Below are 26,559 nucleotides of genomic sequence, written 5' to 3' on the forward strand. Positions count from 1 at the left end.
AATACAGAGACAAATGTAAGAAAGCTAAACAGTGTGTAAAACTAGCTAAACAAAAGTCATGGGAGGACTTTGGCAAGAATATAGAAAATAAATATCAAGAAGGTGGCAAAATATTCTGGAGGTTGTTGAAGAAGCTTAGGAATGGAGGAAAGAGTGCTGTAAAAGAAATTAGAGATGATAAAGGTGAAATGAAAACAGGAGAAAAAGATATCCTTGAAGTATGGAGTAATTACTTTGAAAAACTGCTAAATGAAACAAGCAGTGATGACAGCACAGTGATAAAAAACACTGACCAGGCATGCAGTCAGGAATATATATCCATACTTGAAGTAGAAAAAGCCATCAAAGGCTTGAAATGTGGAAAGGCAGCAGGAGTAGATGATATTCGACCAGAAATGCTGAAGTATGGTGGTATAAGAGTCTTACAGTGGCTGCACTGCAGAGTTCAGAAAGCCTGGACAGAGGGACGAATTCCCGATGATTGGAGTAGAGCTCTCATAGTACCCATATATAAAAAGGGAAATAAAACTGAATGTGAGAATTACAGAGGTATTTCCCTACTGAGTGTTCCTGGCAAGATCTATGCAAGTATACTTGAGAAACGATTGAGAAGAATTGTGGAAGAAAAGCTTGGTGAAGAACAAGCTGGATTCAGGCCAAATAGAGGCTGTCAGGATCAGATATTCACTTTACGACAAATAGTCGAGAAAGCATGGGAATATAACAAAGATCTGTATTTAAGTTTTGTCGATTTGGAAAAGGTATATGACAAGGTGCCAAGAGAGAAGCTATTTAATACGCTGCAGTTATATTGGTGTCAATGGGGCATTATATCAAGCAATACTTAGTCTTTATTTGAGTTGTGAGTCAGCAGTTAGAATTGAAGGAAGTACAGGAAGATGGTTTAATGTTAAATCTGGTGTGAGACAAGGATGTACATTATCCCCTCTGTTATTCATTATCTATATGGATCACATTATGAAGGAATGTGGTATTAAACCTGATATCAAAATTGGAGATGTTAATGTCAGCTCTTTGCTTTATGCGGATGATGTTATACTTCTAAATAAATCCGCTACAAGTCTGCAAGATTCTCTGACTAAATTGAATAGCTGTTGTAATAGATATGGTATGAAGGTCAGCAATAAAAAGACAAAGACAATGAAAATAGTCAGAATCATTGAAAATGTCAACTGTGTTGTGAATGGAGAACCTGTGGAACAAGTAAAACATTTCAGCTACTTAGGCACAATTTTTACTGAAGATGGTAAACTAAATATAGAAATAGACAACAGAATCAGCAAAGCTGGTATCGTGGAAAGTCAATTGAATAAATTCATATGGAATAAGAAAGAAATTAGTCGGAACACTAAATTAGCTGTATACAAGACTGTGTTCAAACCAATTTTAACTTATGGATCTGAGAGCTGGGTCAGAAGTAAAACACTTGACCAAAGACTAGAGACCGCAGATATGAGAGTCCTGAGAAAGATTAGAGGCGTGAACAGATGGCATCAATGGCAGTATCATATTAAAAATGAGGATATTAGGAAAGAACTTGACATTGTCAGCATCCAGGAATGCGTTAGCAGAGCTAATCTCAGATGGTATGGTCACTTAAATAGAATGGGAGAGGAAAGATTAGCAAAACAAGTGTTCTCTGTCAGGTTGGCAGGAAAACGACCCAGAGGAAGACCAAGATATAGGTGGATTGATACGGTACAAAGTGCCTTAGACGATAGAAATATAAGATCTGATAATGTTGGAGTCTTGACAAGTAACAGACTGATTTGGAGGAAAATTGTAGATAAGAAGTTAGTAATGATGTAATTTTTTCATGTAGTACTGTCATATCCTGTACACCCCTTGAGGGTACATGGCAGGAATTTGATGATGATGATGATGATATATATATATATATATATATATATATATATATATATATATATATATTATAGAATTTCAGATGCTGAACATGAATGTGACAATGAAAATGCAAAATTGGCTATGGGTGTGTAAGAGATCTGCAATAGTTTATTTTTATATAATAGAATAATATACATACTTATCACATACTGGTAATTGTCTGCTTCTACATCCATCGTCGCTTTGCCTGTCAATTATAAGCTGCTCAGGGTCATCTATAGTGAGCATACAACAGTAGTCAGCCAACATAGAATTGGACCACTTTCCCTGGTATTGTTGCAATTTCTGATGGAAACATTCACTGTGCTCATCAATGACTATGCTGCAGTTGTCAGGAATGAAATACAATTGGAATGGAGCAAGTGTATTTTTAAGGACATATCACTACCAAGTTTGTGGTACAGAGACAAGTTCTCAACCAGTTGTTTTCTGCCCTGACGTTTCCAAGGAAGTTAGTTGACACCAGATGAAATGCATCCCAAGCTATTTTTCTCATGACCCAAAATACTTCCTCTTTAATTTTTGCTTCACTTAGTTGAGATAATTTGTCAGCAAGGTACTTGAAAACTAACCCAGTCCAGTCCATTGCTTTTACAAAGTTTTTTTACCAGACCGAGTTTGATGTATAGCGATAGTAGCAGATTTTTGTGTGATTCTGCCAGTACTGTGTGTTGCATATTCTCTCTGACCTTCAGAGATTTCCTTGGAGGCCAATCTTTCTTCATATAGTGCAAAGTCCTTGCTTGGATGTCCCATTCGCACATATAAAATAGTAGTACTTTGTACATCCCAACTGCAGACCCATCAACACCCCTACCTTTAAGTCATCACAGAGATGCCAGCCGCACTTTCGGTATTGAAGACAGTCCAGCAGCTGTTTTAGGTTACCATAGGTTTCTTTCATGTAGACAGCATGTCTAATGAATGGATGGAAGCTGGTTTCCATTATGCAACAACACCAGTTTGCGACTCAGTTTCGACGAGTCCATGAATAGTCACCTTCGTGTGGGTAATGTTTGATTCAAAGGGCATTCATCAGATGATCTACGTCATAGCAGAACACACGGTCATCTTCCTTTTGTAACTAAGGTGCAAACGGGTGGAAGCTGGTTTCCATTATGCAGCAACACCACTTTGTGACTCAATTTCGACGAGTCTGAATAGTCGCCTGCTGCGGGTAATGTTTGATTCAAAGGGCATTCATCAGATGATCTACATCATAGCAGAATACAAGGCCATCTTCTTTTTGTAACTAAGGTGCAAACAGCTCATAAATGTGAAACGAAGTTACTGGGACATTTTCCTTGAGAAGATATTGTAGAAGTCTTAGTGTTTGAGGGCAGCTCGTCCAATATTTTTTGTCCTTTTATAAGTTTGTCCAACGGAATACTCGTCCAATCTCAACTCAACTTTGAGGGTACATGGCAGGAATTTGATGACTAGACTCGGACATTTCGTCCAATCTCAATTTGTCCCATCGATGTCAACTGACTATTATTGTCACCTGACTAAACTACTACAAGTTGCTGTGTAACAGATAAAATATAAAAGTTGCTGTGAGCAGATGAATGGGGATTAAAGATAAACTTCGTTAAGGGCTGTCTCGTCCCACTATTGCACCAAACAAGTTGTGGGCTGAGCTTAATGACTGTGGGCAGAAGGAATGGGGATAACGGTGTGAAATATAAAAGTTGAAGGTGGATGGGGATTATAAATAAACGTCGTTGTGGGTAAATGAATTGGGATGTTAATTCCATCTGGCACTGACATCCCGATTCATCTGTCATCCCCATTCATTTGCTCACAATAAGGAAGCTTTCCCCACAACAAATTTTGCATTTCATCCCCATCGATCCGCCCACGACTACTTAGACCTACACGCACTCTGATTCGACATGTAAACTGTTCCAACATGACAATAGAAAGAAGTGAATAGAATTAAGTAAAAGCATAGAAGATGAAATTTCTAACTGCAAACAAAAAAGAAGAATTCTGCAATAGACTACATTCAAGACTGGAATATCATCAGATTGTTAATGAACACAACGCTTCCAGATACTACTGATCACTCTTTGAACACATCTCCTCAGTAACTAAACAAACACATTGCAAATATACTTAGCCAAACATTATTCTAAAGCAAAGCGCAGGAAAACTGCAAAACATCTGCTAACACAATCCAGAACCGATCCTTCTGGAGACATCTTTACACAGGACCTTCCAATGATAGAACTGGAAACAGCAATTAGTCAAACTGACTGTTAAATCACCCGGAATTGATCTTTGGACACATGATTAAAAAATGGGTAAAATAGCTAAAACTGTCTTCTAAAGATATTTAACACTTCCCCATATGTTGGACAGGAAAGAGTTCCTAACAAAATATCAAATTATTCAAAAAAGTAAGCATTTCCCAGATTTGCTAAAAAATTTTCCTATGTTGCGTAAATACATACAAAAGGAAATATTGTCTGCGATGAAATTTGCCAATTTTGACGCGGAGTGACTTCAAGGAAATTATAATCCATAAATTGAATCATCCACTTATCGTTAAAACATAAGAAAACCATTGAACGAAAACTGCTGCGTTAGTAACTATGCTCTATATATTTCTAATTACGTTTATGAACGATCACACAATTAAAGATTTATTTTCTAATTCTGCTGTTAAAATGGTCAAAACGATTCTTAGGCTACCTAGATTTTTCCTCAGTGAAAACGCAAGAGTGATTCTGAGCCACTTGTTTTTATTTCTACAAGATATGCATGTGATCATTTAATTATAACAAATCAAATAAGGAAACAACATAATTAATTCGGACATTAATGTGAAAACGAGATAATGGATTTTGAAATCTGTGGTGTTTGGAGGATTTAGTCTTCCTCATCGACTTCCTCGGCTGGGCTCACCTTCAAACGATAAGCGATTGACCGCAGGTACGTGTTGAATCCGTTTTCAGCCTTGTACTGCGGATATTGCTGTACTAGGGAGAATTTGCGTTCTTGATTACGTAGGTACAGGCTATTCACAGGAGCCCTGATGTTTCTTTGACCTCCAAGGAGGCGTGTTATGTTATATCTTGTTCGTTCTGCCTCTTCTTCCTTCAGGAAATCGATGAACCTCCAAAGTAATGGATGGTAACTCACCATCAACTTTTGGAATTTATTATGCCAACCTTCTAGAGAATTGTTGGTTCTCTGTGTCCCATTGACCAAATGATGAACATTCCATACCTCGTGTGGAAAACGAGGGTTTGCCCCCACGCCCTGTAATGTAAACACGTTCAACATACTCTATCATTCCTTCCAGGTCTTCCGAAACACTCTCTGCAATGTACTCAAATACCTCGAGTACATCGTCGATCGCCACGAATGGCAAGCTGAACAGCATTAATGCTTCTTCACGTATGGGACTTTCTGCAACTTTATACTGCTGTGACTGACCTAAAGAGCCCGAGAAAAGTGAAATAGACAACACTTTATATTTGCATTAGGATATCTCCCATGCAGCATTCATATTCGCCAGCTCGAAATCCATCATAACAGTATGTGGATTCACAATGATTCCTGCTTGTTTTGTGGTGTTGACAACATGCTGGTATATTGACCGATATGTAATCTCAGTCTTTGTGGGATTTAAAGCATACACCAGAGGCATGACATGCTCTCGAAATATTCCATGCATAGTAAACAACTGAGCAAATTGTGTGGGCGCAGTTTTAAATGTACCATCGCAGAAGATAATGTCACTCACTCCAAGTAACCTTAGGTTCTCTGTTGTGACAAAAACAAGAAGACGATCTTCGTCCTGTTCACCAGAATCATGAAAAAGAAATCTGTCATGATTAAACTTTTGTTGATATTTTTCTGGTATCTCAACGCCAACCAAACTTGCGGGAGTACGAGGCCTCGCAGTGTTCTGCCATTTATTGACTTGCCTCAGTAAACTATTCCTCTCCGGCAACATAAGTAATACTTTATCTTGCTGAACTTGTCCTATAACCCTACGCATGACATATGAGGGTGGACCATGCATATGGTCTTGCGCCCTTCTCTTTAGATTATTTTTAACTTTCCTAACCTCTCTGTCTATGCCTGATTCATGTTGGTGATCGTCCTTACCGTCTTTGTACATCAAGATGTTGTCTAAACTGGCAGTTGTGATACACCTAGCATTACAACTATCACGAAACTCGCATCGACAATACCGTCTAGTCTAATTCTTGTTATAAGAGTAAAAATGATAATAATTTTGAAGATAAAGCATTGGTTTACCCCTGTCAGTCATCACAATTTCTGCCATATTCAGCACTGCCAAATTTTAAGGATAAATTACAAAAAAATGTGAACATCAACTGACTGTTATTAATGATCACAAGTTACTTATAACTGCTTGGACTAAACTCAAACCCAGGTACTTTCAGGGCATTTCGTCCAATTATTTTCAAATTGAAATAGGATTGGACGAATAACCTCAAACCCAGGTGCTTTAGGGCATTTCGTCCAATTATTTTCAATTGGACAAATAGCAGTGGATGAATAAGATTGGATGAAATAGGAAAGATTGAACGAAATGTCCTACTGGAACAAGAAAAGTAATAGACGAAATGTCCTACTGGACGAGATTTTCATTGGACGAGCTGCCCTGAAACCAGTCTTAGTATTTCCACTTTGGACTTGGACAGCTTCACATCGTCAACAAGATTCGTTCAGTTCTTTCTGCATGAAAATTTGGTGTGCAAAACTGGTTGGAGAGCAGATGGTAGATTTGGGTACGCTATTATCCACTTCTTTTTCCTCCTGGTGCCTCCCAAAACAGGTAGTACCATGCAGGCAGAGGTAGTCATTTATATGATTCCTTGGCTCTCTCTCTCTCTAAACCTACGAACAGCAAACGGCATCGACACTACTGCCTTTCAGCCACTTTAGATTTCTTGCATATCAGAGAATATGTGTGTGACTCAGGCCTTTTCCTGGTCCCTGATCTTACATATGCCTTTTTCATCAGCAGAGTGATGTGTTTTTTCTAGCTTGAAAACGTCACCTCCCACAAATGTAACAAAAGTTATTTGCACTATTAACACAAGTAAGAGGCATCACTACTGCTGGATCTACACTGCAGGGATCACTTATGTAGTGCTCATGATGCAGAGCAAAGGTTGCACAAACACTTGCTCATCCTATGAGACTTCACTTTATACTAATGATTGCATCATCTTACAACAGAGATGTCATGACTCATTTACATTGCATCAGCCAATGATGCAATAGCTCCTGGGGATGTGTATGATTGGCTGATGCAACATGTTACAATCAGGGGATTGAAAAACAGCATTCCCAAATGATACCTATGTATGCAATACAGACCGAGTCTCTCCTAAACAAGTGCCAATCAACATTTTATTACCATTTTCGTGTTCAACACATCGAAATTAGTAAAAAATTGCTATTTTCGTTTCAGAGGCAAATTGTGTGTTGTCCAGTAATTTATGGTTGAGCAGTTAGTCAATAAAGACGATGGAGAAGTACAATTCAGTCTGTGGAACAGACCATGAATTATTAGTGGCTAAGATACATGTGAAATTACGGAAACTGAAAACATCACAAATGTGAAACATACCGACTGAATACAATATTAGTATACAGAACAGATTCAACACTCAATTTGTGTGAAAGAGAACCAGATGAACTATGGGAAGAGATTAAAGATATAATTAAAATAGAAACAAAGAAGAATATTCCAACAGTATAAGAAGTTTAAATGGCTGTTAGAAGATGCCATCAAAACTGTCCAGGAAAGGAGGAAAATGAAGGCCACGGGAAATTTGCAGGAAGTGCAACATTTGAATGCAGAGTTTCAATGACAAGTCAGAAGACACAAGGACAAATACTTTAACCAGGTATGCCAACAAATAAAAGAACAAAACAGGAAAGGAAAAACAGATCTTTTCAAAAAGATCAGGGAACTGATAGTAAGTTTAGTGCCAAGGTGACAATTTTGAAGAATAAACACTTACTTCTGTAAGAAATCTTACAGAAGCTGCAGCATCAAAGAAAGATGGAAACAGTATAGAGAAGCCCTTTACAGAAAGGACTCCAAAATTACTGAGAAATTTGAAGAGCATGATTATACACAGGAGCCAGTACCACTGGAGAGTGAAGTGAGGTATGCAGTGCAACAGCTATCCAGTGAGAAAGCACCAGGAGGGGATGGAATACTTATTGAGCTGCTCAAAGCCCTATGAGAAGAGGCAGTTAAAATTTTAACAGCTCTATGTCAGCGAATTTGGATCACGACTACATGGCTTAGCGAACTGAAAAAAGCAATTTATATATACCTTTATTGAAGAAAGGCGATGCAAGAGAGTGCGAAGATTACAGAACTATAGCACTGATTTCTCATGCAAATAAAGTCTTAAGATCATTCAGAAAAGACTGGAACTATTCATGAAAAGAAATGCCAGATGAACAGGCAGGATTTCGAAAAGGCAGAGGAACAAGAGATTAGATCGCTGATGTGACATCGATAATAGGCAGAGTACAGGAATATCAAAAGAACGTCTACCTTTGTTTCATTGACTACAGTAAGGCTTTTGAGATCATGCGAAACTATGGAATGTGTTAAGAACAATAGAAGTACCAGAGCATTTTATTATCCTTCTGAGGAATCTTTATTATGAACAAGAAGCTATGGTCCGAACAGATCTTGGAGAAACTGAATATTTCACAATAGGTAAAGGGGTGCGACTAGGATGTATTTTATCTCCATACCTATTTAACTACTTCAGCAAAAACATTTTAAGAATGGCAGGGCTGAATGAGTCTTCAGTTGGAAGTAAAATCGCTGGAAGAAATAATAATTTGAAATAATAACTTGCTCAAAATAATAATTTGAAATAATAACTTGCTCAAAATAATAATTTGAGTAAGGTGATATCATGGTTGATATCACAAGGTGATATCTCCCATGATATCACCTTGCTAGCAGAATGAAAGATTTGGAAGAACTTATTATGAAAGTTAAAGAAGAAAGTGCTAAATATGGCCTTATATAACCTCCTCAAAAAAGACAAAAGTTATGGCAACATGTGAACAATGATTTTGAAGTATATGGGGATAAAATAGAAGTAGTTAACAATTTTGTGCTCCTACGATCCCGAATTGATAAAGATGGGTATTGTACTGAGAAGATTCTTACTCGGAAAGAAAGCATTGACAAATTTAAGCAAGATCTTTAAACATGTTAGTGTCGCAACAAAAATCAGCATCGTGAAAGCAATGGTATTCCCTGTGGTACTGCATGGATGTGAAAGAAGGAAGATAGATGCATTTGAATTCTGGGTTTGGAGACGCTTACTAAGAATACCATGGACTGCAAAGCAAATCAATAAATCAGTGATAGATAGAATAAAGCCAGATTGCTCGCTTGAAGCTATGATCATCAAGCAAAAATTGTCATATGTTTGGACATTATGCAAACAAATGAGAGTCTGGAGAAGAAGAAGATGATGATGCTTGCAGTTGATGGAAGTAGGAGAAGATGAAGACCAAGAATTAGATGGGTGAATGGAATTAAAGAAGCAACTGGGATGCGCCTGGAAATCCTGGAAGATATGACCAAGGACAGATCTGAAGGGATAGTGTATGTTCATAGAATCGCCAGGAGTCGAAAACGACTCGATGGAACATAACAACTACAACAACAACAACAACAAGTTAGTCAATATTTACCTCACGAAGATAGTAACTGGAGTGATTCGAATATATAAAATGAATATTCCTGGTGTTAATGAAATCGGATATTTTAGATTAGAATTTGATTTATAATTTATAATATAGCAAAAAATTATATGGTCATAAGAGAGGACATGAAAGGATTGTTGGAAGAGGTGAGTGAAGAATAAGAAAGCAAAAATAGTAAGTATACTACTACAATATGATAAAAATAAATTAACAAGAGGCGCTATGATGGCAAACGAATCGAAGCGTAGATTGTGTAGAAGGGATGGATCTGTGGAGTGACTTTGAAGGAAGATTAGATTTGTATACGAGGAATTGGCCTACTGAATGCGTGCCATATCAGGAGTCTCGAAAAACTAATAACTGGTATGAGACCTAGCAGAGAGTCATGGAAACTAAATCATAATGGGAAAAATGCCGAGAATACGAGTGTAAGAGCCACAATGTTATGTAATTCTGCTAATGAGAGGAATGTGCATTATCATGGAAATTATCATTTCCGTGATAATGACGAGACAACGAATTCGACTTTGTGTTCATCCAGTTCGGACCCATCAAACGTGTACAATGACGTCCTCATAAAGGCAATAGAGAAAATTAGAGATTCTTCTCTAGTGCCTTTTCTTCTCTGCAAATTGCCCAACTGTGTCATGCAGACAAGAGTGTACAAATGAACATGCACATAGATTATTGTCCACACACGAATGCTAAGACTACCAGAAACAAAGGGGTAGAATTTTATGCCTTGGTCAATATGTTGGGATAATTATAGGCAGTATGAGACCTGGCTATCATAATCAGACATACTACTAACTGATATTGAGTGTAAAAGATACATTTTTAGGAAGGAGAGAAGGGGGAGATGCTCATAGTGATACCGAATGACTCGAATCCAGTTAGTGTTGAGGCCTATGATTGTAGTACTAGTAACAGTGTTTCATGGAGCAGTGAATTTGACGCCATCTGGTGTGAGGTTGGATTCTAACAAGATCAATTACATAGTGGAGTCTTCTTGCAGATCTGGCTGATTGGTTGTTGGTGATGAAGCAATGCATTAACAAATAGAGTCGTTCGGTGCGAAAAGAGTAATCATAATGGGAAACTATCCAAATATTGACTGGACAGCAGTAAAAACTCATGAGAAGAATGAAAAAGAATTCATTGAGCTGTTGCGACACAACTTCCTCAATGACAAGGAACTCGAGGCCAAAGAACGATTCGGTTATAGTATGAGTGAATGACATAACTATTTTCAATTAAGAAAGGGTACATGTGGAATTACCGGTCTGGCAAGTATGACAAGTTTAGGAGATTGCTTGGTTCAGTGCCATGGCATGAAAAACTGCAAGGGCTGGAGGTTGATAGTGCATGGGAAGCGGTAAAGGAGCGTTTGAAGGAGGTAATGGCTGACTGTATACCTATAGTCCGGATAGTCAAGTAGGGGTTAAATGGATGAATAACACCATTAAGCTTGAGCTGCAAAAAAAGAATCAACTGTGGAGGGATTTAAGGAGAAAGGTGACCTGCAGGCACCATGAAGAGTATAAAGCACAGGCCAGAACGGTAACGAGTGTGGTAAGAAAAGCAAAAGCGGATTATGAAAGGAAATTAACCATACAAGCTAAAGAGAATCCCAAACAGTTTTTTTGGTTTGCTACATGTAAAAGAAAAATGTATACCGCAGAATGGCTTTAAGGAATGCCAATGTTAGGGAGGTAACTGAATCAGTTGATATAGTGGAATTACTGAGCGAGCACTTTGAATCATCTAGGTGGTGATATTGCAGAAATGAAGGAACCAATAACTTATACGGGAATTGAGGTGAATGAAATGGAGGTGAATAGTATATTACAAAATCTTAATGTGAATACATCTGTGAGATTGGATGGCATACCAGCTCCAGTCTTACATGAAGCGGCTGAAGAATTGTCAGTGCCCTTGATCATTTTGCTTAATTTGAGTCTTGGGTCTGGGTTAGTCCCGAGGGAGTGGAAAAAGGGGAAAATAGTACCACTGCATAAGGGAGGTTCCAAGACTGCTGTTGCAAATTACCGACCAAACAGCATATCAGTAGTCGTTGTCAAGGTTTTGGAGAAAGTAGTCAAGAGAAAAATACAGGACTGGATAGATGAAAATGGGATACTGTATGGGGGAACAACATGGTTTTGTGAAGGGTAGATCATGCCTCACTAATTTGCTCACGTTTTATAACACTGTGACGGCTGAACTGGATATGGGTAATGGGTATACAGTGATACTGCTGGACCTTGCTAAGGCCTTTGACAGGATACCACATGGAATTATGATCAGTAAACTGCAGCACACGGGGATGGATATAGGGTTGGTGAGATGGATAGGAGGGTAGTTGATGGAGAGATATCAGAGAGTAGTTTATTCAGGGGTAGAATTCAAAAGACAACCTGTGACTAGTGGTGTGCCACAGGGTTCTGTTCTTGAACCACCACTGTCTAATTTGTTCATTAACACTTTCATTGCCAAGCTGAAAATTGGAATTTCGTGTGGAGGTCAAATTTTTTTAATTTTTTTATTTAGTTAGCGACGTCCACGCGATAACGCGTGATCGGCCGTTTGGTGAGAACTCGCATCGCTCGATATCGCGTTATTAGCAATGAACGTGTTAACGATATAGGAAAGGCTCTGAAAGGAACTGTTCACTTGTTTGCTGATGATGCAAAGTTGGGTAGAGCAATAGTGAATGCACAGGATGTCAAAATTTTAGCAGGATGATTTGGATAGATTGGGGGACTGAGTTAAGGAGAATGGATATCAATTTAATGTGGAAAAGTGTAAGGTTATGCATTTTGGGATGAAAAGATTAGCAGCAATATACCGCATTGGTGAAACTGTACTCTAGGAGATTGATGAGGCCAGGGATTTGGGAGTGTTGGTGGATAGGGAGTTGAAGTTTAGGAGGGGCACATTGCAAAGGTGGCTAAATCAGCTCATCAAATCACTTGGTTACTGAAGAATACCTTGACGAGCAATGACAAGCAAGTTATTGTTCCTTTGTATCGAGCCTTGATGATACCCCATCTTGACTACTGTGCCTAGATCTGGGCGCTAGGGTTTCTTCTTGATGGGAGAAGGTGGAGAGGATCCAGAGGCAAGTAACCAAGGTGATAGCAGATCTATGGAAAAGAACCCTATGAGAACAGGTTGAAGATTTTGGGGATTTGCAGAAATTGGTTGATAGGCGGAAAAGGAATGATATGATTGAAACATTCAAATTACTGAAGGGTTTCTATAAGATTAATTCAGAAGATATTTTTCAGAAAAGGTCTGGTGATAAGAGAACTAGGGGCCATCCATGGAAACTGGGAAAGAGAGTGGTTGGCAAGGGTGTTAGAACTAGTTTTTTTACTTGGAGAGTGGTGAATGAGTGGAATAAGCTGCCAGAGTCTGTTGTGGGTGCCATATACTGTGAATGAGTTCAAGGCAAAGTATGATAGATACTGTGTGGGTGTTAAATAGTTGTTCTTGACACGATGTTTAGGGCCTTTTTCGACGAGTCTAGGAACTCCTTGGAGTTCTCCATGATAATAATAATAATAATAATAATAATAATAATAATAATAATAATAATAATAATAATAACGATTCTACATCTGGTTGGTGATAGCTTTTTTGCTGAGCATAATTATGCAGTGTTCACTTGGGAAGTGACAAGTTTTATGAATGTTCCATCGAGAAAAGGTTACAAGCTTAAACTACAAAGCAGGTTATTATGACCAACTGAAGAATATACTGAATTCAGTGGAATGGAATCAGTTGCTGGATAGAAAGAATATTAACAGTGCATGGGAAGTATTTAAAAGAAATAAATTATGCAATATCAGAATGTCCCGATAATTTGAAGAATCAGCAGGGTAGGAGTCAAATGGATTGTTATCTTATTAAGCAGAATCTCTTCATAAGAAAAGGATACTGTGGAAGGAATTCATTCATTCATTTCGTATGGTGATTCAACGGCCGTGAGCCCCTTTTATGGGGAGGTTTGGCACCACCTCAATCCCCCTATTTTTATCCGGGCTAGGGACCAGCATAGCTGACAATCAGACCTATGGCTGGAGGGTTTGTCTTAAGTATTCCAGACTGTTTCCATCTCTGTTCACAGGACCGGTTTGCCTGCTTTACAGGAGGGAAAAACCCCAAGATAAACTGGGGAAGATCCGGCTGTCCATGCCCAAGACCGGCTAACTTGGCTATGGCTGAGGAAGATCCTTAAGCTCCTCACATCGTCGACGAGAATCTAACTAAGCTAACCGCGCGGACGTGGAAGGAATGAATAAAGATGATCTCCTCTATGAAAATTATAAGCTGCCGACTAGAAGATTCACAACCGTTGCGTTGTACGGAAAGTTAAGTCTGAGTATGAAAAGAAACTGGCTCTGATAATAGAAACTGCCCATTTTGCTAATAGCTATTAACCTAGTATAAACAATATTGAGTTCTCCACTACCTCTTTACTGGATGGAGAAACTCAGGTGTATGAAGAGGAGGATTAGAACTGTTGCACAAACTGAATAAGAATTAATCATTAGGAACTGATGCGATATCAGCACAGGTAATAAAAGAGTTCAGCTGAACTGGCTATTCTTTTGTTCCAGTCTTTGACCAGAACAGGGAAGATTCTGCAAGAATGGAAACAACACACAGTACAAGCGAGAGGTCTCTCTCAATCTTGTATATTAACATCAGAAGCATCCGAAAACATTGGTTATTGTTACAGGCTTATCTGAGGAATTACACTGATATTATTGATATAATGATTCTTACAGAAGTATCCATAACTAATGACGAAGCGACTGATTTCCAAATTCCAGGCTTCCAACAACGTAGATCATGCCGACAAACAAAAAGAGGGGGTGGAATATTAATATTCATCAAACAAAAATTAATAGCAAAAGAAACGGCCTATCAGTCTGAGCATGCTGAAACCCTTTGCCTCGAAATCCCTAATACCACCAATAGACAGCATCCCATAATACTAAATGCTATTTACAGGGCACCAAACCTAAACATGATAAAATTCTTGCACGAACTCAATTGCTGGCTTTCAAGCCAAGAAATATGCTCAACCGAATACCTAATGATAATTGGCGACATAAACATAAATATTGCAAACGAAAACCAGAACAACACTGTACAATACTTAGACACGCCATCCATGTATAATCGAATACCAACAATAACATCATGTACTAGAGAAGATATATTCGGAAATACTATCACTGCCTCCTGTCTAGATCATATAAACGTCCGAGCACCACCAAATAGTTACACTGCATCAGTCATAAAGTGCAAAGTAGCAGACCATTACTTCACCGCTCTAAACCGGCAAGACAATATCCATGCAACGTCTCACAAAAGAAAAGCGACAGAAAACAATAATAGACGAAGAAATAGTCAACCACGAAATAAGAAAAACAGACTGGGAACACCTGGCATCAGATTCAGCAGATATCTTATACAACAACATTAAACTCACACTGGAGGAAATATATAAGAAATCTACAAAGAAAGTCAGAATTCGTTCAAAAACAACACAAAATCCTTGGATAACACAAAATTGGATAATCCTAGAAATACACAGAAAGGACACTTTATGGAAAGAATTAAAGCGATATCCAAATAACATAGCTTTAAAAACTGAATAAAAGATAACAAGGAATCGCCTTACAACACAAATCAGAAATGCAAAAAGAAGCTACTACAGAGACAAACTAACCTCTGCACAAAACAACATGAAACAAACCTGGCATCTGATGATTGAGATGCTAGATTGTGTTCCCAACACCACCGCCTCCGAAACCATAAAACTCAGCTTCATTAAAGACGCAAAACCTATCCAACAACTAGCAAATGACTTTAACCAATACTTTACAGACTCCATCCAAGAACTGCACAGAAATATTCCCCCAATAACAAAACAAGACCCTCCACTTGGACCACAATCAAAACATTATGGTTCCCAACCATAAAAGAACCAGAACTTCTCTCTGCAATACATCAAATCAAACCAAAAACAAAGGCCCAGGAATTGATGGTATCACACCTAAAGATATAAAGCAACATGCAAATAGTTTAAGTCCTATCCTACTAAAATTAATAAATAAAATATTTAAAACAGGACAGATACCAAGTATGCTAAAGACCGCCATAATCACACCCATATACAAACATGGAAAAAGAAATTTAATCAGCAATTACAGATCCATAGCAACATTACCAATTATCAATAAAATTATGGAGCGGATCATACTGAAGAAACTCACAGCATACACTGAGATCTTTCATATTATCCCCAAAACACAATATGGTTTTCAGAAAAATAAGGGAACAACATCTGTCTTGGAAGACTTTACAGACGTAATTAATACCGCCTTAGACAAAAACAAAATTGCCATGGTAGTCTTTATTGATCTAACTAAAGCATTCGAAACACTTACACATCAAACCTTGTTAGAAAAGCTGAGGCAAGTTGGAATAGACGGGCCTCTTCACAGGTGGTTTACAAACTACCTTCAAAATAGAAAGCATATCACACGTATCGGGTCAAACTGAAGCAGAGAGCTACCAGTAGCCTGTGGAGTACCACAGGGAGCTGTGCTCTCCCCAACTCTATTAAACATTTACACGCACGATGTTAATCAGCTAACACTCAAAGGTAACATATTCCAATGCGTAGACGATACAGCAATAATATCCATCCATAATAACGCAAGTATAGCCCAAACAAATATGCAACATGACATAAATCTGATCATAGACTGGCTCACGAAAAATTCCATACACCTAAACTCAGAAAAGACAAAATTAATGATATTCAGAAATTCACTGACTCAACCAGTTGATAACAAATATATAACCATCCAACATCCATTTTCCAACATAAAAAACACACAGAACAGCAAAACCACTACAATCACTCAGGTTGAAACAATGCGATACCTTGGAATTTACTTCGATGCAGATATGAACTGGAATAGCCACATAAACCATCTACACAACAAACTCCGAACAATAAGTGGCAAACTCTACAGGTTAAAAGACATAGTTCCCATATGCCTAAAAACACTAATATACAAAGCACTATGCCAAAATATACTAAGATAGGCTATAACAACGTATGCTCTCTGTGCACCCTACAAATTAAATAGATTAATGTCGCTACATTACAAAACGATAAAACTGATATTTTGGGAACAAAGAGAAAATAACGACCTTATATACATTGCAATGTCAGAACACAAAATACTGACAGCAAAACATTTATGTCACTATGCAGCTTTGCTAAAACATTATTTCGAAGCCAACTACAGGACAGTCAGAAATACATACCGTATAACAAGACCTCACACTACTAATTATATCACATATAAATACAATAATCACTACGGAAAGGCCACGCGAAATTTCTACATCCCAGACATGATAAACAAATTACCTTTAGAATACAGAAACCTTACAAACTACAATAGCCTGAAAAGAGCTATGAACAAGAAACACGCACCCAAAATACCATACAAACTTAATGAAACACAATATATTCATTCAGGCTTCCAGTTCAGCGACGCATCAATACATTCCAAGTTATTGTGTGTGTGTGTGTGTGTGTGTGTGTGTGTGTGTGTGTGTGTGTGTGTGTGTGTGTGTGTGTGTGTGTGTGTGTGTGTGTGTGTGTGTGTGTGTGTGTGTGTGTGTGTGTGTGTGTGTGTGTGTGTGTGTGTGTGTGTGTGTGTGTGTGTGTGTGTGTGTGTGTGTGTGTGTGTGTGTGTGTGTGTGTGTGTGTGTGTGTGTGTGTGTGTGTGTGTGTGCATTCGTGCGTGCGTGCGTGTGTGTGAGTGCGCGCGCGAATTTCTCAATCATAGATTTCGTAGCTTCCCAAAACAGCAAAAAAAAAAAAAAACAATAAATAATAAGCAACTGGTGTCATCCTCAGATAAGCTTCGAGGATGCAAGCAGAGAAATTAGTTCTCATCCAAGATGTAGCATATGTAACCAAGTGCAGGCAATGTACGTATCACATGTAAACCAAAGTATGTAATCTATGTATTATATCTAAACAAATGTATGTAATGTAAGTATCATATGTAAACAAATGTAAATAATGTATCATATGTAAACAAATGTATATAATAACTGTAACAAAAGTATGCAATATAGAGTGATTATATCCATTGATATTGTACATATAGAGTGTAAAATTGCAAAGAAACATCCGTAATAATCATCATTATGAATATTATAATAATATATCTTGTAAACAGTTATTGTTATTATTATTATTTAAAAAAAAAACTTTATGTACGAGAAAGTATTTGTTATGCATAATTGTCTTCATATAATGTATGTAATTTATCTGAGAAAAATAAATAAAAATAAAAATAAAATAATTATTATTTATCCTTTAGCTGTAGAACATGGAATTCGAAATATCTACTTTATATGATAAATATATGTAGTACATTACATAAATCGTAAAAGACGTATTTTTGCTCGGTTACGAAGTAAATTTATACACCGGTGTCCAAAACCTAAGTGCAATCACTATTTTAAGATTACAACCGCAAATCCAGACGAATGAGCTTGTGGTAATTTGTGTAACTGACGATTTCTATTAGAAAGCAGTTAAGCATTAAAATTTTCGAATAACGCGTGGTAGCACTCAACAGAATAAGAGGCAAAAGGCTGATCTAAGCCAGTTGTGTTTGAAGGAAGCTCTTTTCTTGAAGGAATAACGTCACAAATGTGGATGCCTTATAATGTCTCAAAGACATTATAAGACATGATTTCCCGTGAGGAAGGATTATTGGAAAGCTTGAAGAAAGCGCAGAATTACTGATATTGCTAGAGTTTGGAATCTCACATAGTTGACTATAAGACACCAATGGACTAATGGTTATTATGTACATGATATAAAAATGTACATTATATAATGTACTCTTTACAAGTGATAATCATTTTAGTCTTTTCTTCGATTCTAGACGTCACTTGATTTTGTGTGAAAGTGGTACTGCTTATAAGAATGTTCTTCAAATGGGCAGATACAACTAGCTGGTATTATGGTATGTGGGGGGGTAGGGAAGCATGCTTAATGGATGCACTGAGTTCCAAGTGCTGGAAAAAGGGGACTCTGACTGGTGAACGATATTGCAACAAACATGTTCAATCTCATGTTCTCTTGTACCGTGGTGCTGTTAGGCAAAGGATTCATTTTTATGAATGACTATGCCACACCGCACGGTACACGAGTAGTGGAGATAGGACGAGTGGCCAGCACTCTCTCCCCAGACTCAACCCTATAGAACGCATTTGAGATGCAATAAGGAGCTCACTGCTGCTTGAAATTCTCCTCCAGAAAACAAACAAAGCCTTATCCTTGGTCTGAAGAAGTGGGCCAGAATGCCTCAAGAACTCCTGAATCACTTGGTGCTAAGCATGGCAACGTTGTGATAACTGCATCGTAATTCGTGGTGAATATATTCCAAACTGAAATACCCTAGAATAATTTTATGTAAGCACTAAACATTAATTCCTTAACTATGCCTTTAAGAAATGTGTAACTTTCGCCGAAAAAAAGCATTTTTTTTATAATATAATGCATTTTTTGTATAATATAATTTATTAGTCTGAATTTGGCTGTAGTCATGAAACTTTTTTCATATACATGTAAAAATGCAGTTCGTCCTTACCTTTTGGACAGCAGCATTGAAAGGAATTATGCTGTTTTAATCTTTTATCCAAGTATAAGCAAACAGCTTGCAATCTTCAGAACTAGATTACTTCTGTGTAGAGGCTGTTCACTTCATACCGATTGCTCCAGTATCCTAAAATGCTAAACAAACTTCATTTCGGATGTGTATGTGCAACGTATTATGGGAACTTGCTATCCAAAACCTTTACTAAGGCAGCATCAGTGAGAGCTAGATCTAGGAGGATACTTCAGTTAGAAGTCATATATGCACTCAATCGAAAGTTTACATAGCAAACTTTGTTTGCTTATGATTTGGTAAAGGAATAAAACAAGAATAAAGAAAATGTTTGCTTGTTCTTGTTTCATTTTTAAAAATATGGTGATACCATTTTTATACTTTTATATGAAGGCTGGCCATAATTAAGTGTTCAGAGGGCTGTAGCCGAAAAATGTACTGAAAGAAAATTCAACCAAACTTGGTTTAATTACACTATGGAACATGGGGTTTTTATTTACGGAAGGAAATAAAAAAAGTACACAATTCTGCCACCAGAGGACAATTGGCGCTGGAATTAAGTGATATTGGCATAATCTCACTGTTGCTTGGATATAGGGAAGACAGAAACGGAATTTACCGTCATTCTGATAAGACTGAAGTGCTATGGATCTCATCATACCAGAACCTGCATTGTTAGTCAAGCTTTGGTATCAACAACGCTATCAGTAACGCTAATTCTGCCCTTGGAGAATTCCAGCGTTTGAAGGATAGGAGAAAAAGAAAGGAGAAAGGAAAAAAGGAGAAAGGCCTAAGTTCGATTCTCGTCATGACCGAAGGAATCTTTATATGGACTTTTTCAATCGAAAGTGAGTTATGGAGGTAGCAGGGTTTTTCTCCAGGAAACTCGGGTTTTTTCATCCCGCATACAGACAAATCAGCCCTTCAGAACACACGCAATTTACAGAAAAAAATGCTAGCTGTGGTGGTGAGCAGTAGATGGCTCTGATGTAGATGATTGGTAGTGGAGGATCGGTATAGTGGTCAGACGGAGAGTTGTACAATAGGTGTCCTCCCGCGATGAGTCTTTGGACTCCTAGGAGGTGTCACGAATAGTAATAATAATAATAATAATATTAAAAAGTCCAATGATAATAACAAATATTAAAAAAAATTATTTTACGAGTTCAGTATTGCACTGGAGTTCAATTACTTCCATTTGTAAATCTAAGTCAACATTTTCAATATTAATTAAAAAAGGTGAATTGAATAATAATAATTCATTTTCAAACTGGTTGAAATCGGAAAATCTTTCTGTTTTAATCCCCACAGGATATTAGAAACATTGATTTTTAGAAAAGAAATCATTAAGGTCTCGGGCTGCCAGTTTGCGATTCCTGAACTAGACCAACATCATATGGAAAGGTATCCATATGATAAGACTTATCAAAAATGCTGAAAAGAAATTTCTGCAAAAACAGAAAAAAATCAATCGAGTGTCGTTTAGGATGTAGAGAACTTTTATCAGGACTAGTCAAAGTGAAGGTGAGTTAGCCAGTCACACATTGAGGTGGAAGCATTTCCCTCCGAGACACCTATCTTTTTCCGACCCACAAAACGTGTTAAAGAAATTATGGTGTTAATATATTTGAATAAGCCTTTAAAACAAATGGTATGTTTATCAGAATTGTTATCTAGTAAATCCACCACATCTCAGTTAATACAAGATAAAAGTAAAGAATTTGTTCTGAGATGAAACTATAATTTCAAAAAATGCCGGAAATGAATGGTATCTTAGTTAAAACCCATGATGATTTTTATAAACCTGATGACGTATTAAATCCTAAACACTATGGAACAAAACTGAAACAGTTTTAATCGTAGTAAATGGATAAGACATAAAATGAATCAAATCTACCAACTTAAATTATTAATGGAATCTTTCAATTCCGCTTGAGGATTTTTAGAGGATAGAGAATTAGAGGATAAGTAGTTATTGGAGATAAAAAAAAATTAGGAAAATATGTATTCGATATTAAAGATATAGATACCTTCTTTTCTGGTGGTTATGTATGCTCAGAAATGTGATTAACCAAATGCGCTAGTTCTTTAACTGAAGAATAATGTAACATGTTACTACAGGAACTTTTTTTATATAATCAGATTTGTATATTGATAAAACCTTACTGGAAGAAACTGAATTACATCCATTAGTTCATCATTTTAATGGGCTTATAAATTGCGCGCCACATTACTCGACATCACAAGCTACCAGTATGTTATTCTATATTGATACAAAATCAACAGCTTTTAATATGTGATCGAGCAGATGATGAAACATTAGGAATTAGAGAGTAAGAGATTGTTTAACTAGTAACATGAAAGATTTACTAAACAATGAAACCAACAAGAAATAGTAATAATAAAATACGGATCAAATTAAGACAGTCATTTGATTTCATCAGCTGATTCAGAAAAATTTCAAATATCCATATTAGAATTGTCTTCTGGTGGAACTGATACGGTGACAAAATTTTACACAAAAGAAATCTAGAGTATAGAGTTATTAGTGATAGTTTTCTCTAGTTGCCCGAACGCTGCTTGGAAAGAAGTCAACAAACACCATAGTGTGAAAAACAAGCAGCCATGGCGCCCATCTACAATAAGATGTAGGACCTCCTTCCCTGTGATGGCTGCAGCAATCCGACACGACATACTTTTCACAAGCATACTATAGCGATCCATGGGAATTTTGGACCATTTTTCTTGTAGGCATGTAATGAGGTCCTAGACGGTTGTGGGACAGTTATCCCTTGACCTCGTGCGACGCTCCAGTTCATTCCACAGATATTCAATAGGGTTGAGATCAGGGCTCTGTGGAGAGCAGTCAAGTCTGGTGACATTCATGTCCACGAACTATGCAATTACAGCAACAGCCTTATGACATGGTGAAAGAGAAAATGGTCAGTTCTGTAGCAACACCACAATGTAGGAAGAATTACACGGTCCGTGATATTCGCAGCTCTCTCTCTCTCTCTCTCGGAATTCAGTGTTCGTGGCACCATAAACAGAATATCTGAAGCCAAACGAGGAAAAACAGGAACATAACATACCACCGCCACCTCCGAATTTCATGGTTGGGGTTAAGCCTTCTGGTAAGATACGTCCATGTACGTGGTACAGAGTTCAGCGTGATTCACCGTTCCATAGCACAGCTTTCCAAGCTTCCCCGTTCCACTGTATACGTTCTTTGACGACACTGCATGTTGGTTCGGGTTTTTATATTGTGGTTCTGCCATGGAAACCCATGTTGTAAACATGGGGACTGGATTTTGTGTGTGTGTGGGGGGGGTTCACCCAAACAGTTGACTCGTGACATAGCACGTTTCCCATCGAGTGTTCATTGATTACTTTCCAAGTAATGCATAAAGTGATATCCAGAACAAGTTGACCAGAGATATTGAAATAAACTTGGGTTCAGCAAGACTTATTAAGAGCAATATTCAAATTAAAAATGGATAAGATGGCACAATAATTTTAAACAGAATATTGTAATTACAATTCTTATTTACTTCACAGTATACGCAGATTTAATAAGAACTTGGCTGAGGATAAATAGATGACTGAAGATTGTAATGTTAGGTTTTGAAATTGAGGTATTAGATTACTCTCAAAACAAAAATGATGGCTTACGGCAATTTCTAATAGACACAGATAAAAATTGAAATTGTTGAAAGCTGCGATTTACTGTGGTCCAGAATCAGAAATGGAGGTAAATGTGAAGTTGGGGTTTTCCATTAGTGATGTGTGGATGAAAGCTAGATTATTAAGAAGAAAGACAAGAAGCGAATTGATTCATTTGAATTATGGGTACGGAGATGACTATGAAGAACCTCGTGGACTGCGAGAATAACCATTAAGGTTTTAAATAGTATAAAGAGAGAATGTTCCTTAGAGGCGATGATCACTAAACAGAAGTTGATGTAGTTTGGACATATTATGCGAGCTGATGAATCATTGGAAAAGGCAGTTATGTTGGAGAATATTGAGGGAATGAGGAGAAGAGGAAGGTCATAAAAGAGTTGAATGGACAGCATAAAAGAACTTACCGACTTGAACTCACAGTTGCTGAGAGAAAGGGCAAGAGGCCGAGTGGGATGGAAAGCCTTTGTTCACAGGATCACCAAGAAGATGGCACATAACACATTAGATTATTCTGTATATTATAATAATTTTTGGTCAGTAAAAATACAAATAAGAAAGTGGTTGTTCAATACGGACTATAACCAGTTATAACCAATAATATATACATATATACTGATGTGCTCTACTCTCTGTATACAGTAATGTTGATAATTAAAAGTAGAATTCTTTTTTGCAGTTAAGAGAAACTGCGGTTAAAACTTCATTTTTCCCGATTTCATTTTGTTTAAAAAAAGAAAAGGTATGTTAAGTATGCACGCTACCGGCCAAGACATATACATGTATATACGCCAAGTTTATCATGGATGCGAAGTGCATATTAAAAGTCTATTACCGTTGATATTACATTGAAATGTATGATGGATACGAGGAGTATGAGGATGCCTATTTGATCAATAATGGCCGGTAAGGTAGTTTTAACAAGCAGCTAAAAGTTCTAATGTTTTTTAATTAATGGCATGGTATTCATTTAAAAAAAATTATAACTTTTCTTTTTTTTTTCTTTCCATACAAGCTTCTTCTCAGATGACTACAATCTCGTTCCTTACAACAGCCTGTCTTGGGATTACAGTTATGCCTCTTGGACAAACAATGTGAGTTATTTTCCACTATTTAAACACCCAGCATATTTTACATTTTGAGAAACCTGTCGGCTTTCTGCTCTTTCAGAATCGTCGCTCCAGCCAGACGGGTACCACGGGTACTCCGAAAAATCCTTTGTTTTTTCCATTGTGATCAACACTGTTTTGACTAGAACACGGGATATCGCACGTGACCTGATATTTTGCATATACGCTGCATAAATGATGTTAACGTACGCTATCTGCCAGGGGCGAATGCAGGTCTTGAAATTCACGCTTGCTCTTGTTATCATTCAGGGAGTGAGAGGTGTGATTGAAGTCTGATTAGCGGAATAATGAATTACTGACCATTTAAAACTATATATTTAGAAATTTATGTATATTTAATCAAACAAATACATCATTTAATTTACAAATGATATTCTATCTTTTTCAATTTAGCTATTTGAATATAAATTCTACCTTACGGTTCTTCTTTATGAACTGATCAATAACATCGTCATTAAAAGTTGGTTGTAACTTAATTTTCCCAAGCAACATGCACACTTGTAAAGACTGGCTGAAGCTCACTGGCTAGAGCTACTTTGACTGCGTATGGCCTGTGTTTAAGACGACGTGAAGGGAGCGGAAATGGCTATGCGCGCGAATGAAATCACAGTGCTGCAGCGAGGTCCTGGAAGCTCCGACAACCGAGCAAGCCAAGGTAGCTTTGACTAAACGAGCAAGCATCGGCCTTCGATGCACAACGCAAAACTAAATTATTGCCCAGCAAGCTTAAGGCATCTTCTGTCTACAAAAATAAAAGTCTAAATGGAATGCTTATAAATGCATGCATTTATTAACAAATAAATATTACTTCTTTCTCTTGAAGGAAGTAACATTTATTGTAAAGAAGTAATGAGCTTTGCGCAGCAAGCATGGAGAATTCGCCCCTGCTATCTCCCAATAATTGTCCGGACAACCCTGTTATTTGAAATTATGAAACATCCCAGGTTTTTTAATAACATAAAAACCGCTGTACAGATAGTAGGAAGCAGTATTTCATCGAAGCCGTTGAATAGGTGGTGTTGCAACACGACGTCAACTACGTGACTTCGGGAGAAGTGTCTTCGCGGGCTGTCACATTAGTGGCACGTGCCATTGCCACTCAACTTCAGCATCCAGAATCAACAGTTGCCAATGTGATCAACAAATGGAGACGTTCCAGCATCATTAGTGCCGACAAACCCCCAGGTCGGCCATCGAAAATGACTGAGAGGGACAAGAGGAAGTTAAAACGGGTGGCACACAAGAACCGGCTACAATCGGAACAGCCCATCCGTGATGAGTTCCAGGTGGCGCCAGTAACACCATGGTCAGCACTAATACGGAACGAAAACAATATCATTTACTGAGTTTTCACGGAAGAGCAGCGGCACGCAAGCCGAACATAAAAAAAATAATAATAAAAAAAAACCGAACAAGGCTGCTCGTCTGCGTTGTGCGAAGAGCATGTGAAGTGGACAATTGACCAGTAAAAAACGGTACTCTGGAGCGATGATTCAAGGTTCACCCATCTCCAGTCTGATGGCAGGGTGTGTGGTGGGAACCTGGTTAACCTCTTGTTAGCAGTTTGCTGTACCCACAATAAAGTTTGGTGGTGGAAGAGTAATGGTGGAGGGTGCATTCAGCTAATTTGGAATGGACCCATGGACAACGCTGGTCGTTGTCCATGGTTCTGTCGTGACGTGTTCTCTTGACGTTCGAATCCGCCATCTTGCTAAAAGTCACTTTCATAAAATAAAGGAAAACTAATTGCAAATTAATCACTGATCTAAGGGTAGAGAAATTTCTATTATACTGCGCCACTCTATCCTTAGATAAGTCTATATGAATTAGTAAGTTTAATTCAAAATTAGTTAGCAGTCTTTTCATTCAATCAGGCCGATGGTATTCATTTTCTTTCTTTCTGGGATTCCCGCTAGATTCGAGTTTTTGTGAACGGTGCAGTAAAAAGAAATTCAGGCAAACACAATATTTAAATTAACAAACAAAATATTTAATATATGGTTATTTGACAAATACATAAATTCCACTTCTAAATATGACAAACCAGTCAAGTTAGCACATCAAGTCAAGTCATTCATATTAATCCAATCTTTCAAACTTTCTCAAACAATTTCACAGTTTCAGAATCACAAAGTTTCTTTACTCAAATTATTACAATAGAATTTCTTATTTATTCAGTTTCTTATTTATTCAGTTTCCATGTATCTCTCAGCTACACTCTACGATTAACTCATAACAGGCACTAACCACGGTAGATATCACTTCAATGTCTATATTTTCAACTCTCAGCCTCGATGGTAAGCTACAGTTAATGTTAGAAACAGCGCAACGGAACTAATACTTAAATC

The sequence above is a fragment of the Typopeltis vanoorti genome, chromosome 15, assembly GCF_054136105.1.
Source record: "Typopeltis vanoorti isolate ZY-2024b chromosome 15, IOZ_Tvanoo_1.0, whole genome shotgun sequence".
Classification (NCBI taxonomy): Eukaryota; Metazoa; Arthropoda; class Arachnida; order Uropygi; family Thelyphonidae; genus Typopeltis; species Typopeltis vanoorti.